This window comes from Eucyclogobius newberryi, unplaced genomic scaffold, assembly GCF_026437365.1.
Source record: "Eucyclogobius newberryi isolate DKJ021-1_F unplaced genomic scaffold, fEucNew1.0.hap1 SCAF_3, whole genome shotgun sequence".
NCBI lineage: Eukaryota > Metazoa > Chordata > Actinopteri > Gobiiformes > Gobiidae > Eucyclogobius > Eucyclogobius newberryi.
The window spans coordinates 8,728,152-8,744,638 of NW_027315945.1; the positions used below are offsets into that span (position 1 = coordinate 8,728,152).

Here is a 16,487-nt window from a genome sequence, read left to right on the forward strand (position 1 = left end):
CCCTAGTTGTAAATGGGCTCGATTCACCGCCAACCTTTAGCTCTGTGGACGTTCCAACCACTTCAGCCTGCAGTGACCTCAGAATCTCCAGTTGACAGTTCGGGCTCCGTAGTCCCTCACATAAGACCTCAACCTCTGAGTCAACTTCTGGGTTCATGCTCAGGTCCAACAGTTTCAGGTGAGAGGGACTGGATTTAAGAACTGATGTTACAACTTCACAGTGAGTCTCTGAGAATCCAGAACCAGAAAGTCTGAAAATTGTTTTGATTACTTCTATTGTAAAGGTTTAAAATATGCACTATGTAACATTTCAGGTGCGTGTGGGCGGTGCCATCACATTGTGGGCCTCCGTTATGGAGACAAAAAACAGGTTCTCCATGAAGAAGAAGACATGGGATAAATTTGGTTAGAGTTTAGGTTAGACAAGTAGTAACAGTGGTTAAGGTTAGGATCAGTATGCTGGAAGTCAACGTAATGTCCCCAATAGGATTAAGAGTAAGGGTGGGCAATATTGCCAATCAAACTTTTTTTTTTGGAGTCCTTATAATGATCATTAGATGTTATCCAACAATCCAACAGAAGAACAAGTTTAGAGACCAATATCATGCATTATTTGTTCTCTTATTGACTTTTAAACATGCTCTTCTCGTGCTGGCCAGAAGATGGGGCCAGTATATAACATTCAGCCTCTTATTTTGACAGTTCAGACTTCAGCGTGCTTCCTCTAACCCCAAAGTTTGAACAATGCTGCAATTAATAGAACATTCCTGACCAATTCAACAGTGAAGTCCTCTGCTACACTGTTCATGTTGTAAATGCCCATTTGAACTGGGCATTTATGATTATGCTGACAATAATAATACATTAAAAATAGATAATAATAATAATAATAACAATAACAATAATGATAAAACATTAGATTTATATAGTGTTCTACAGCACAGACTAAAGTCAATAGTGTTCCGGAAGGTTATTTCTGCTCTCCACCTCACCCCACCTTACAATTGTGCAAGAATATTTACCTGTTTGTGCTCAGGACAATAGTTTTTATGCTCTTGACACAGAAGCCAGGCCCATGGTCCAAACAGCATGATCTGGACATTTCAAGTGAAGCCAAATCCTCTTGTAACATCAGCTTAGGTACATTATATATTTGATTTTAGATCACTAGTTCTACCGGCCTTCTTCACAGTTGAATCCATATGAACACACGTACACACATAGTCCGAAAAGAGCTGCCTGTACAGAATCCTTCTCAGGCTAAAGGATCCTCTAGGTCTATGCATGAAAAGGATTTTTTCGTCCCGTAGGCTTTATTAGACAGGATTGTTTTGAAATAGGAATGAGAAAGGAAACAAAGAAAGCAAATTGTTTAGGTCCGGATTTTGAACTCACGCTAAAGCGGGTTGCTCAAATGGAGTTCACATGTGCTATCCACTCCACCACGGAGCAGCACCACTTGAATCTTTTCCTACTACAATGGAACACTGCTGGAGGGGTTACACCGACTATAGTGACCAATCATGCAATATACAGTTGAAATGAAAGACAGTTGCAAATAATGTTATTACTTTGTCAGGAATGTTCCAGAGTGTGGTATATTTTAAATTAATTTGGATGCTTCTATGCTAGAGCACAGAAGCAACAGTCATTTCTGAGCTGGATATGATATGTGCAGGTTGGAGTTTGAATACAAACCAGCACCACTCTGACACCTGAAAGTAATGTGAGATACACTTTTGTGATGTTTTGAGTGACAAAATTCAGGATAAGCATTTAGTGTTCTCTCCTGCCAGGTTCATCTTCAATAAATCTAAATCTATGGTTGAAAAGAAAGGGCATCCTTGACGTGTGGCTCTACTAAGTTTAAAAGTATGGATTTCTTTTTTTGTTTGTTTGTATATTACGTCATGATGATAATGAATAAATGCAGGAAAATTGGATATTTGTCAAATTGTTACTTAATGCATCGGGGAAATTTCTGTCATACTTTTTCTTTTCAACTCCCTGTGCTCCCCATGACAGCTCTGTGTCAGGCAGGGTTCAGTTCATCTGAGTAATTTCACCTCATTTCCCACACCAGGAGCACAGGTGCATGATGGATAAGAACAGAGAAGTATCGCTTCACTGATCAACCATTAACTTTCACTCTGACGCATGGCAGAAAACACATCATCTTCTGTGGATCAGAGGAGATCTTTACCTCTATATGTTTGATTGTCTTCATTTTGTTCACTCTTCCTTACTGAACTGTATGCATGTATAAAAAAGCATTAGACCCAAATACAAAAGTGATAAAGGATTTTTTTAAATAGGTATTTGATCAGGTCAGTTTTCTGTTCAGCTTTATAAGTTTTGACCCAGAGATGAGCCTCTTATGACAAAAGGCTTGAATACTTATCACAATACAACAGGGATCCATCAAGAGACAGTTTTAGCCCCTTTAATGTTCACAGTAAACAGCCATACCATTTTATTTATGTGAGTTTAGGAAGTCTTGAACAGATACTTTAAGGATAAACAGAATATGGAACAGAAAGTGCTGCTTCACAGCTCAACCCAAACATTCAGTTTCACTGACTCTTTTTTGTGCTTTCATTTTATACAACACTTAAAAAAGAAGATTACAATTGCACCAAACATTTAAATTTTAATTTTGCCTTCAAGGTTATGTAGAAACTATAATAACTATCACTCAAATCACCTGTCATTTTCACTTGAGCAATGGAATTTTTGATCCTTGTTGGCTGATTGTTTTGAGGTCATCATAATTATGAAAGTTTAATGTTATTTTGATTTCCTACTCTCAATGAAGTTAAAGGAAAAAAGTTATATCTACTTTTCCCTTATCACTCTGTAGTAACTTACTTTTTATTTTTTATTTTGGTCTCGACCTCTCTTAAATGCTTGCAGTTAGTGCAAAATGCGACGACCCGGCTGCTCACAGGTAAAAGGCGTCACCAACACAATACTCCAGTCCTGGCGCTGCACTGGCTTCCAGTTATCCAGAGAATCCAATTTAAAATGTTGCTCCACCATGCGGTTCTCCTCTCAGCTCCTCTTGGATGTGCTCAGATCAATGCTGAAAAGCAGAGGAGACCGAGCTTTCTCTGTGGTCCAAGCTCTGGAACAGCCTCTGCATGTTATAGCTGCTGAGACACTAGAGCAATTAAAATCTTTGTTAAAAACCTACCTTTTCTCTCTGTCCTTTTGACGCAAACTGAGCGGAGTTATTATTTGTTATTAACTTTATTTGTATTTTTAATTGATTGTTTATATGTATTATTGCACTTTTCTGTACAGAACTTTGACTTTTTAAGTTATAAGTGTGCTTTATGAATAAACTTTGATACGGACATTGACTTGCAATGTATAATTGTGCATGTATCATGATTAAGTATGTGTCTGCCCTGTTTCATTGACCATGTTGCTACATTAAGCTCACTCGTAATTCACAATTCACAAAAAGAAATTGTCTGTTAAATCAAAGAACATCTTTTTCTACATGCAAAAGTTTATTTCTGAGTTTATCTCCAAATATTTCATGACAAAACAGAAATGCCATGTGGCCTTCAGCAGATGTGTGTCCTGTGTTCAGAGGCGTGGACAGTTGACACTTTGGAGGACAAACAGGAGCACACTGCAGGTCTTCAGTGCTGCACTAGTCTGAGCCATACACACCACTCCTGATGGTGTCCTGTGCCTGTGTCTGAGGGCCCAGGGACACTCGGCATGTGTACAGCTGCTGGGTTGTGTTCCAGTGGGACGTGGGGATGGACAGAGAGCTGCTCATGTGAAAAGTGTGCTCCTCTCCCAGGACGGCGCTGCTGCTCCAGACGCCACTGCTCACTGGACTCCCATCAGCCAACCAGCTCACCTGAGCAAAGGGCCCCGACTGAGGGGAGACACAGAGCAGAGTGACTGTGGGACTGGAGCTGTGCAGGGGACGGAGGGAACACTGTCACCACTGGAGGAGAGTCATCTGAAACATGCCACACAAACACACGTTACTCTGCAGGGAAATATACCATTATTACCTGTCAATATGACGAGTTAAGATAATCATTATATCTCATGTTACCACTCACAAATCTTTAGCCTTAGAAAACATGAAGTATAAATATTAATGATTTGAAAAATATTTTAAGAATGGTAAAATGTGCAGATAAATTATTTTCACACAAACGTATAACTTTCACTGCATTAATAAATACAAACGTGTCTTGAGCAGCCATAAATAAAACTAATTTAAAAAAAAAACTACTGATGAAAATGCCAATAAAGTACTGATATAAAATTAAGGAAAATAACCTGAGAAGAATGAATACAAAATTTGAAAAATGTAATCATACTACAACTGTTTGAATCATTTAATGTAATCAGCATGACGTTTATGACACTTACAGACTTGAGACCAAGTAAACTATTTGAATATTATTACTCAAGAATTAAAAAGTATGGTGTAAAAAATATACCCTTATTTTATATAACAAAGAATACACAGCCACTTAAAAGAGCAAGTAAATAGTGTAATATTAAGAGTTTATAATTTACCAAAACACAAAAAAAAGACACATCAATTGCTGTAAGCAGATCAATTTGTGAACATTGAATTAATCTTGTTTGAGTTTGAGAGTAAATGTGCAGTGTGAAGAGTCTTACTGGTGACAGAGAGCCTGGTGCCTGGTCCGAATACCACAGTGCTTCAGTTTGTGCACACGCTGCTACAAAAACCTCCTCACTGTTTCTGTGGAGGACAGAGACACTCACACTTCCTGTGGACACTCCGATTCCCCTAATGGGAAGAAGCGGTAGAAAATGAACGAAAAATAATATCAATGTGTTACACCAAATATACAAAATATCACTGGACTGGAAACAAACAAGTTTAAAAAACAGTTTCCACTTGGAATTGATAACACATTCAGTATAACTAGGATACAGTTGAAATGCATATTGAATTGATGAAAAAAAAAGTATACAGGAATTGTAAATTTACCTTGAGTTTGATTGTCCAGGTTCATCAGAGGAATTGATTGGATGTCCCTTTCAACAAAGCCAAACGCTTGGCCACAAACATATATTCTTGATCAAGTACATTTACTTGACTAACTTTATGAAATTGTTTTTAAAAAAAAACATATGCACCATATGCATTTCCTCCTACATGAGTCAAATATTTGAGTCTCCATGAGTCTCACCCCCTGCAGGACACTCTGTCCACTCTGGAGAGCAGCTTCAGTGAGAGACTGATCCATTCTCGCTGTGTGAAGGAAAGGTTTCGCAGGTCTCTCCTTCCTGCTGCTGTCAGACTGTATAACAAACACTGCTAGCCCCGAACACGTGCAATACTGACTTAACCATGTGCAATCCTGTCATATTCATGTGCAATACTGAATTAACCATGTGCAATATCGTCATATTCATGTGCAATTACTGTCATACTCACAAGCAATTAAGGCCATATTCATGTGCATACAAATGATGTAAATAAGAGTGTTTTTTTGTTTTTGTTTACTTACTTACTATTAGTATTATTTAGTCTTATGCTGGCTATTTTTACTTTACTTTCTTTTATTATTATTATTATCTTATTTTTATCTTTATCTTTTTATTTCATTTATCCATTTATCCCTATTTAGATAGGAGAGGAGTTTTGTTAATAAGAGTTTTTTTTGTTTTTGTTCATAAGAGTTCTTCTATTATCTTCTATAATCTGTCCTTTCCCCCTGTATCTACTGCGTTGTAACAACGAAATTTCCCCATGTGTGGACATTAAAGGCAAGGCAAGGCAAGTTTATTTGTAGAGCACATTTCATACACAAGGCAATTCAAAGTGTTTCACACAGCAGGAAAAATGCATTCAAATCACAAAGAAATTACAGAAACAGAAATACAATAAAATTAACTAAATTAAAAATTATCAATCCACCTGATTGTCTAAACTAATAAAATCACAAACAAAAGAGAAGAGTGCAAAGAAAAAATCCTTTCAGTCATATGCGTAGCTAAACAAAACAGTTTTTAGCTTAGATTTGAACATTGTCAGAGTAGAAGCCTGTCTCACATCTTCAGGAAGACTGTTCCAGATTTTAGCTGCATAAAACTGAAATGCAGATTCTCCATGTTTTGTCCTGACTCTGGCACCAGCAGGAGGCCGGTCCCTGAGGTCCTCAGAGTCCGAGATGGTTCATAAGGCACTAACATATCCAAGATGTACTTTGGTGCTAGGCCATGGAGAGACTTGTACACAAGCAGAGCTGCTTTAAAGTCTATTCTCTGAGCCACAGGGAGCCAGTGCAGAGACCTGAGAACAGGACTAATGTGATCATACTTCCTGGTTCTAGTCAGGACCCGAGCAGCAGCGTTCTGGATGTACTGCAGCTGTTTTACAACTCGTTTGGAGAGGCCAGTGAGCAGGCCGTTACAGTAGTCTAATCTACTGGAGACAAACGCATGGATAAGTCTCTCTAAATCTGGTTTTGACACTATATTTTTGATTTTGGCAATGTTTTTTAGATGGTAAAAAGCTGCTGATGTTATTGATTTGATGTGGCTATTAAAGTTCAAGTCTGAGTCCATTATTACCCCCAGATTTCTAACTTGGTTTGTAGGTTTTAGAGCGAGACTCTGGAGATGACCGCTAACACTTTCTCTTTGTTTCTGTGGGCCAAACACGATTATTTCAGTCTTGTCTGAGTTCAGCTGGAGAAAGTTGTTTTGCATCCACAAACTGATCTGTTGGATGCAGTGACAGAGTGAATCCACTGGTCCATATTCACCTGCCGACAGTGAAACATAGATCTGAGTGTCGTCTGCATAATTGTGATAGGACACATTTTCACTGCGTATCAACTGACCTAACGGCAGCATGTAGAGGTTGAACAGAAGGGGACCCAGGACTGACCCTTGGGGCACTCCACAGGTCAGGGTCATGTGGTCTGAGACACAGCTACCAATTTCAACAAAGTACTTCCTGTCTTCCAGATAGGACCTTAACCAGTTTAGGGCAGTGCCAGTGATGCCCACCCAGTCCTCTAGTCTCTGTAAGAGGATCCCATGATCGACAGTGTCAAAAGCAGCACTCAGATCTAACAGAATTAAAACTGAGGCTTTGCCCGTGTCAGTGTTCAGGCGGATGTCATTTGTCACCTTGACAAGAGCAGACTCAGTGCTGTGATGAGGTCTAAAACCTGACTGAAAAACATCAAATGAGTTGTTTATTGAGAGGAAATCTGTGAGCTGTTGGTAAACAACCTTTTCAAGGACTTTGCCCCAAAATGGCAGATTAGAGATGGGCCGGTAATGTACTGCGGCATCAAGACTGCTCTTCTTTAGGAGAGGCTTTATGACCGCAGTTTTCAAAGACATTGGGAATGTTCCAGATTGAAGCGACATGCTAACTATGTGAGTGAATGGTGCTAACAAACTGTTCAGCACAGACTTTAGAAATCTGGTGGGTAACACATCGAGGCAGCATGTAGATGAACTGTAGATGACTGGTGATGATCTCATGGACAGTTTTGTCAGTTACTGGTGCAAAGTGAGTTAGCTCTAAGTGTCTTGGTGGTTTTAGGGTAATTTTTTGCATTGTGGGATTTATAGCATTTTAAATGCCCTGGACTTTGTCATTAAAGAATAATGCAAACTCATTACACTTGGATGTGGAAATGAGTTCTAACGACAGCTGAGCTGGAGGGTTTGTTAATCTGTTTACTGTGGCAAACAGGACACGCGAGTTGTTACTGCAGCTTCCAATTATTTCAGAAAAATATCTTTCCCTAGTTCTACCTAAGATTAGGTTGTACATGTTCAGCTTCTCTTTGTAAATCTCTTTTTGAACCTGGAGCTTTGACTTGCGCCATTTCCGTTCGGCCCGGCACTCCCTTTTCTGTGCCCTGACCGAATCATCATTTCTCCACGGCGCTTTCTGCTTATTTTTAACCATTTTAGCCTTTATAGGGGCGATGGTGTCCAGAACATTCAAAACACTAGATGTAACAGAGTTCAACAAATCATTTACATTAGAACATGAGACATTTTCAAAGTTTATCATTTCCATAAACAGTGCACCTGTGCCATCACTTATGTGTCTCCTCTGAACAACTGCAGGACAATCCGGTGGTTTGGGAGAAACAGACAGGTCAAAGAAGACACAGAAATGATCAGACAGAGCAACATCGATCACATTAACATTTGAAATATTTACCCCCTTTGTAATTATGAGATCTAGAGTGTGTCCTTTGCTGTGGGTTGGGCCTCTCACATGCTGAGTAAGACTGAAGGTTTCAAGGACAGCATCAAGCTCTTTAGCGTTTCTGTCACAAATATTATCAACATGCACATTGAAACCACCAAAGTCTGGGCATACGACTGAAAGCATCTCAGTAAAATCATCAATAAAACTTTGGCAGTGCTGGGGAGGCTTGTATAAAACAATGAAGAGAATGGATGGAGACCGTTTTAGCTCCATTTTAAAGGATACATACTCAAATGATGAAAACACCCCAAAAGACAACCTGCGGGTAATTATTTCCTCTCTAAAGACAGCACAGACTCCAGCCCCTTTTTTGTTTTCTCGTGTTTCGGATTCAAACTTAAAGTTGGGTGGAGCAGATTCTATCAGAACTACATTTCCTGTGTTTTTGTCAAGCCATGTTTCAGTTAAAAACATAAAATCAAGATTATAAGAAGAAATAAAATTATTAATTAAGAGAGATTTGTTACATAAGGATCTGACATTTAGCACAGCAAGTTTCAGACTAGTTTCAGTGGGACTGGGCTTATTATAAGGATAAGGATTATCTTATCTTATTTAACAGTGTAACAGTACTCTTATTGGAGTAAACGTGTTGGTTCCTCTTCCCACTCTGAGTACCGGTAAGTCTACAATTTATTTAAAGATCCCATATCATGCTATTTTTCCCGCTTCGTAGACTACTCTAAGGGTATATTTGATAATAACAAGTGTTGTGCAAATATCACCCATATCCTCCCATCCTCCCATCTGAAATTTTGATTAATCTTCATATATTTGCACATACCCAAAGTAACATTTAATATGCAATTGAACTGTTTGTTTGTTCAATATAAATTTTGTATCATTATGTTTCCTCTCCAACAAGGCATCATCTGTCACTCCATCAGGAATCAACTAAAGGGGGAACGTTCGTAATGGCACCATCGAGCTAATAGGGGGGCGTCCTCCTGAAAGTAGGTGGCAGACTGCAATATGGTCCACCCAAAGCTTTTAGTTTTACACTTCTCCTTTCGTTAAAGACTGGCCGGCTTGGGAGCCAGGGAGCAATGTGCATGGTGAAGCTTTATTCTCCCAGCTTTGTTGAAAGTTTTCGGATGCTGTGGCTCACCTGCCAAGTTTTTTAGTCCTGGATAATCTTTTGGCCTGTAGGCTTTATTAGATAAGATAAGATAAGATATTCCTTTATTGTCCCACATGGGGAAATTTCATTGGTGCAACGCAGGAAGATACAGAGGTAGATACAGAAGAACAGATCACTTATAGGAAGTCTGAAAAACACTTTCAGTAGAAGATCTCCTATAAATAAATAAAAACTCCCATAGACAAATAAATAAATAAATACCATTGCATGTGATCACGACAGTAATTGCACATGAATATGTGTCACGACAGCACATAGATTGCACATGAAATAGGCAGGACCTATCCTGCCTATTTCATGTGCAATCATGTGTGGCTCTCCTGAAGTCCACAATCATCTCCACTTCTGGGTATCCAAGATGAGCCCAGTGAGGGTGGCGTCGTCCACAAACTTGATCAGTTTTACGGAGTCATGGCTGGAGGTGCAGCAGTTTGTGTACAGGGAGAAGAGCAGGGGAGAAAGTATACAACCCTGTGGAACTCCAGTGCTGATAGTCCGAGTGCTGAGACATTCTTCCCCAGCCGCACGCACTGCCTCCGATCTCTCAGGAAGTCAGTGATCCACCTGCAGGTCCTGTTGTTGTTGTTGTTGTTGTTGTTGTTGTTGTTGTTGTTGTTGTTGTTTTTAATGGCAGTTGGCAGCCAACTGAAAAGATGCATTTACCGCCACCTACTGTAGTTGTACATCTTCAAAGTATGTGTTTTACGCGATACCGTAAAAAATAAAAATAAAGGGGAGAGAGAAAGAGAGAGAATGAGCACAAGAGCACGCTCTAGTTATTACGCCCTCATTTGTGAGGGATGGTGTTGAATGCAGAGCTGAAGTCCACAAACTAGATCCTGGCGTAGGTTGCCGGGGAGTCAAGCTGTAGGGGAGTTCCAGATTTATGGCGTCATCTGCAGACATGTTGGCTCTGTATGCAAACTGCAGGGGGTCCATCAGGGGGGAGGTGAAGGACTTGATGCGGGGCAAGACCAGGCGCTCAAATAACTTCATGAAAACAGACGTCAGCGACAGGCCTGTAGTTATTAAGTCAGTTAAGTTGATCCGGGGCTTCTTGGGGACAGGGACAATGATCGAAGATTTGAAACAGGCTAGGACATGGCATGACTCCAGGGAGGTGTTAGAATTGTCCTCCTTTACCTAAGTCTTTGGTAAAGGAGGACATATTTATACTATTGTCATAATCAGATCTGGTTTTGAAAAGAGGTGCAGATATGTTGCTCCATTAACTAAACACCACAATACATTAGATGAATGAATTCCTTTTATTTAGTCCTCTACCTGTAGTATAATGACGGTAATAATAATAATAATAACTTTTATTTATATAGCGCTTTTCAGTGACCCAAAGACGCTGAACATAATAAAAAAAAGGGGGGGGGGGGGTATTTACAGACAGGGGGGACAACACGTACAGAACACATTAATATACAGATAAAATGAACAAGACAGAAGAAGTAGAGAGAAAAAGATGGGGATGTAACGGGGTAGAAGTGTAGGCAATGGGGTAGAGGAGGCTAGGGGTAGGGGAGGTCATAGGCTTGGGTGAAGAGGTATGTTTTTAGGCGGGATTTGAATGTTGTGAGTGAGGGAGAGTGGCGGACAGGTTGGGGGAGGGAGTTCCAGAGTCGGGGTGCTGTTCGGGAGAATGCTCTGTCGCCAAAAGTTTTGAGTCGGGATGTTGGTGCAGCCAGGGTGAGAGAGGAGGAGGATCGGAGAGCTCGGGTGGGGCGGTGGGGGATGAGGAGGTCAGACAGGTAGGGGGGGGCAAGGTGGTGAAGAGCTTTGAAGGTGAGGAGGAGTATTTTAAAGTTTATGCGCTGCTTGATGGGGAGCCAGTGGAGAGAGCGGAGAACGGGAGTGATGTGATCACGGGACCGGGTGTGGGTGAGGAGGCGGGCAGCGGAGTTTTGGACCATTTGGAGTCTATGGAGGGAATGGGAGGAGATGCCAGTGAGGAGGGAGTTGCAGTAGTCAAGGCGGGAGGAGATGAAGGCATGGATGAGGGATTCAGCAGCGGGGAGGGTGAGGCAGTGTCGGATTTTGGCGATGCGGCGGAGGTGGAAGTATGAGGTCTTGACAATGTGGCTGACATGGGGAGTGAAGGAGAGGGTGGGGTCCATGATGACACCGAGATTGCGTACCAGGGTAGAGGGGGTGATGGTCGAGGTGTCGATGCTGAGTGAAAAAGGACCAGTTTTATTGAGAGTGGATTTAGGTAAGGTCTGGGGGTTTGATCAAAGAGGTATGGCATACATTTTATAAAATTGTGTCTACCTGGTTCCACGATAAAGAGTCCTTCTGCTCAAGTATTACCAGGAGCACCTAAACAGCACTGCCTTCCAAATTAATAGGCAAATTATATTTTTCTTTGATTTAGCCAAATAGTCAATATAAATGAGTCATCATAATTTTCAATCCATCAACCTTTAGAGTGCAATTTGAATGCTATTGAACAAACCTTCCAATGATAAAAGTGTGTTTTTCAAAAAATAAAAACTTAAAATGCACTGTTCCAAACCATATTATTGTTATTGTTGCAAAGAACTGAAAATAGTCATTTGCAGATCATATTTACTGAAATGAAAACGCTATGAAAACGCTTCAATCAAAACATCTCAACAAGTTACATTGTAACATAGGACCCCTTATTTTATAGGAGTTTCACAATTCTTGCATCCATTGAACTTGTGAGTTTGTGAGTTTCTGCTTAGATTTTGTGGCGTAGACGGGAACCTTGGCAACCTTCGCACATGTCAGGTCTTTAGTATGAGTTGTCTTCCCTTTTTAGCAGTGGTGTGCAATGACTTTTATGGATGGGCAAGCAGACCTGGGCTCCACTAACATTTAGTGGATAATAAAAAAGGGTAAAAAATGCGAGGGTGGGCTTTGAACCTGTGTCATCCGCATGAAGGGCGAATACCTATCTTAATGAGCCAAACTGACATACAGTGTGCTAAATGGGTAAATAAACTCAATTCATCGGCAACGCATCGGCATTGCCCACGTGGGCAATGACAGTGACACCTGGAGAGGGGTGGTAGGGAAGAACGGCTTACCCGATCTGAACCCAAGCGGTGTTCAGTTATTGGACTTCTGTGCTAGCCACGGATTGTCCATAACGAACACCATGTTCAAGCACAAAGGTGTCCATCAGTGCACATGGCACCAGGACATCCTAGGCCGGAGGTCAATGATCGACTTTGTTGTCGTGTCATCTGACCTCCGGCCGCGTGTCTTGGATACTCGGGTGAAGAGAGGGGCAGAGTTGTCAACCGATCACCACCTGGTGGTGAGTTGGATCCGCTGGCGGAGGAGGAAGCCGGACAGACTTGGCAGACCCAAACGCATCGTAAGAGTCTGTTGGGAACGTCTTGTGGCGCCCAGTAGGGTATTCAACTCGCACCTCCGGGAGAGCTTCTCCCATGTCCCTGGGGAGGCAGGGGACATTGAGTCCGAGTGGACCATGTTCTCCGCCTCCATTGTTGATGCGGCTGCTTGGAGCTGTGGTCGCAAGGTCTGCGACCACAGCTCCGAGCAGCCTGGGTGCTTGTCGTGGCGGCAACCCCCGAACCCGGTGGTGGACACCGGAAGTAAGGGATGCCGTCAGACTGAAGAAGGAGGCCTATCAGGCCACTCTGGCTTGTGAGTCTCCTGAGGTCATCGACAGGTATCGGCAGGCCAAGCGAGCCGCGGCTCGTGCTGTCGCAGAGGCAAAAACCCGGGCCTGGGAGGAGTTTGGGGAGGCCATGGAGCAGGACTATCGGTCGGCACCAAAGAAATTCTGGCAAACCGTCCGGCGCCTCAGGAGGGGGAAGCAGTGCCTCACCAACATCGTTTACGGTGCGGGTGGAGGCCTGCTGACCTCGACAGGGGATGTCGTCGGACAGTGGAAGGAATACTTTGAGGACCTCCTTAATCCCTCAGTCACGTCTTCCGAAGAGGAAGGAGAGACCGGGGACTCGGAGGCTGGCTCATCCATCACCCAAGCTAAAGTCAATGAGGTTGTTCGCAAACTCCTCGGTGGCAGGGCTCCAGGGGTTGATGAGATCCGCCCTGAGTACCTAAAGTCTCTGGATGTTGTAGGACTGTCTTGGCTGACACGTCTCTGCAACATCGCGTGGCGGTCGGGGACCGTGCCTCTGGACTGGCAGACCGGGGTGGTGGTCCCTCTGTTCAAGAAGGGGGACCGGAGGGTGTGTTCCAACTACAGAGGGATCACACTCCTCAGCCTCCCGGGTAAGGTATATTCCAAGGTACTGGAGAGGAGAATCCGACCAATAGTCGAACCTGGGATTCAGGAGGAGCAGAGTGGTTTTCATCCCGGTCGTGGAACACTGGACCAGCTCTATACCCTCCATCGGGTGCTCGAGGGCTCATGGGAGTTTGCCCAACCAGTCCACATGTGCTTTGTGGATCTGGAGAAGGCTTTCGACCGTGTCCCTCGGGGTGTCCTTTGGGGGGTGCTCCGGGAGTACGTGGTCCGGGGCCCTTTGCTCAGAGCTGTGTTCGCATTGCCGGCAGTAAGTCAGACCTGTTCCCAGTGCATGTTGGACTCCGCCAGGGCTGCCCTTTGTCACCGGTTCTGTTCATAATTTTTATGAACAGAATTTCTAGGCGCAGGGCAGTCAGCAACATGCATTGGGACGGTTTGCAGCCGACTGTGAAGCGGCTGGGATGAGAATCAGCACCTCCAAATCCGAGGCCATGGTTCTCGACCGGAAAAAGGTGGCTTGCCCTCTTCAGGTGGGTGGGGAGTCCTTGCCCCAAGTGGCGGAGTTCAATTATCTCGGGGTCTTGTTCACGAGTGAGGGAAGGATGGAGCGGGAGATCGACAGGCGGATCGATGCAGCGGCTGCAGTGATGTAGTCGCTGCATCGGACTGATGTGGTGAAGAGGGAGCTGAGCCGAAAGGCAAAGCTCTCAAATTACCGGTCGGTCTACGTTCCTACCCTCACCTATGGTCATGAGCTTTGGGTAATGACCGAAAGAACAAGATTGCGGATACAAGCGGTCGAAATGAGTTTCCTCCGCCGGGTGGCTGGACGCTCCCTTAGAGATAAGGTGAGGAGCTCGGCCACACCGGGGGGGCTGGGAGTAGAGCCGCTGCTCCTCCACGTCGAGAGGAGCCAGCTGAGGTGGCTCGGGCATCTGTTCCGGAAGCCTCCTGGGCACCTCCCTCGGGAGGTGTTTCAGGCATGTCCCACCGGGAAGAGGCCCCGGGGAAGACCCAGGACACGCTGGAGAGACTATGTCTCTTGGCTGGCCTGGGAACGCCTCGGGATCCCCCCGGAGGAGTTGGAGGAAGTGTCTGGGGAGGAGGAAGTGCATTTACCGCCACCTAATGTAGTTGTACGTCTTCAAAGTATGTGTTTTATGCCATACTGTAAAAAAGAAAAAAGAGAGAAAAAAGAGAGAAAGAACAAGAGAAATAGAGTGGAAGAGAGAGGAACAGTTTAATGGCGGTTGGCAGCCATCTGAAAAGGGGGGCTCTTTCACTCTTTTTCTCTCCTCCTTCTTTTTTTTTTTTTTACGGTATAGCGTATAACAGACTTTGAAGACGTACAACTAAAGAAGACGTACAACTACAGCAGGTGGCAGTAAGTGCACCTTTACAGTTGGCAACCAACCGCCATTAAAAGTAACACAACAACAACAACAACAACAACAACAACAGTCTAACACACCCATGTAGCCCAGGCTGAAAACTACAATCAGAGGACTCTGTAGTTCATCAAAACATCTGGGGCTTACACATAGCCATGGCACGAGGGCAGCTCCAACAATGCAACACAGCGCAAGATCCACACATGTTCTTACCTTGCTCCAGACCAAGAGCACCCTCTAACTGCACACTGTTGAAAATGCAAGGAAAATCAGGCTAAAGCTTTGTTTGTTTATAAGGCTCTAGTTGGCATTTTGCCGGATTATTTATCAAGTCTGTAAAGAGAAAGAAAGATAAAGCGCGAGAAAAGGAGAAAGAGAGAGGGAGCAAGAGAGACACTGTGGTTGTGTTAGTCTGCTGTAGGCCAGGAGGTGGACCGGGTTGTATGGAGACGGCATGTGCTTAAAACATTGCTTTTAGGCTGTGCCAAACATGATCCAAGACAGGAGAGACTGAGCGAAAGTAATTTAATGACTTTAAGTCACTACAGTCATCATTATGACTCATTGTCAAAGTCGCCATGACTTTGGTAATCATCCTCCGACTCCTCCTCTGACTTGTCTTCAGAGTCCTCCTCATTGTCCTCTGCCTCTTCCCTCATTTGTCGAAGATTAGCTCGATGTTGCTGTGTGGACCCTGAGGTTCCCATGGAGGACTCAGTGCAATTGAGGGACATTTGGGAATTAGCTCGCAATGTGTCTAAGCGGGACTGTTTTTTTAGGGGGTGCAGAGTAGTCCTGAACACCTTCCGGTCCGCCTCCTCATCCACACTCTGAATACGCTGGAAGGCCATTGTGTACAGCTCCAAAGCCTTGGCGTGAAATGCCATCTCCATGTGCACAAACTCTCCAAAAATCTTCTTAATATCTTTAATTTTCTGTTTCTCAAAATGATTTATATTTTCTTCCAGGTGTCTGGTGATCCTGGTGGTTTCCATTTGAGCTCTCTCCAGCTCACTTTTAGCCTGTAAAATAAAACTGTCAGAGGGGTTTCTCTTCCTGGCCTTCTCAAGCTTGACAACTTGTTTGGACTCTTGCTCTATGACCTTCTGCACCAATTTCAGATCTTCCCTCTGTCTTTGCACTATAGCACCATACGTTTTTAATGGCTCAATGACTTTGGCTTCCAGTCTTTCCACCTCAGCATGGCGACAGTCTTGAATCTTGGCCAATTTATCTGTAAGCTGCTTCATGCCCCTTTTCAGATTTGGTGTTTCAGTGTCTGCATACTGACCAATCACTCTCACCAAAAGATCTCCCTTATCTCGCAATCTGGCGGCCTTGCGCCCGTAACCAGCGAAGAGTTGGCACATTTCTCCAAAGTACTTTTCCACATTGGTGATGCTCTCCTGGATTTCACGGGTCTTAATAACGCGCTCTCTGGTGTCCAGTGTTTGGCTCATGGTGATATGAAAAGAA

At 43.4% G+C, this 16,487-nt stretch overlaps 1 pseudogene; it reads right to left on the reverse strand.

The window, feature by feature from the left end:
- Positions 1-15,486: 15,486 nt before the first annotated feature.
- Positions 15,487-16,487, reverse strand: LOC140373897 (CBY1-interacting BAR domain-containing protein 1 pseudogene; annotated as a pseudogene).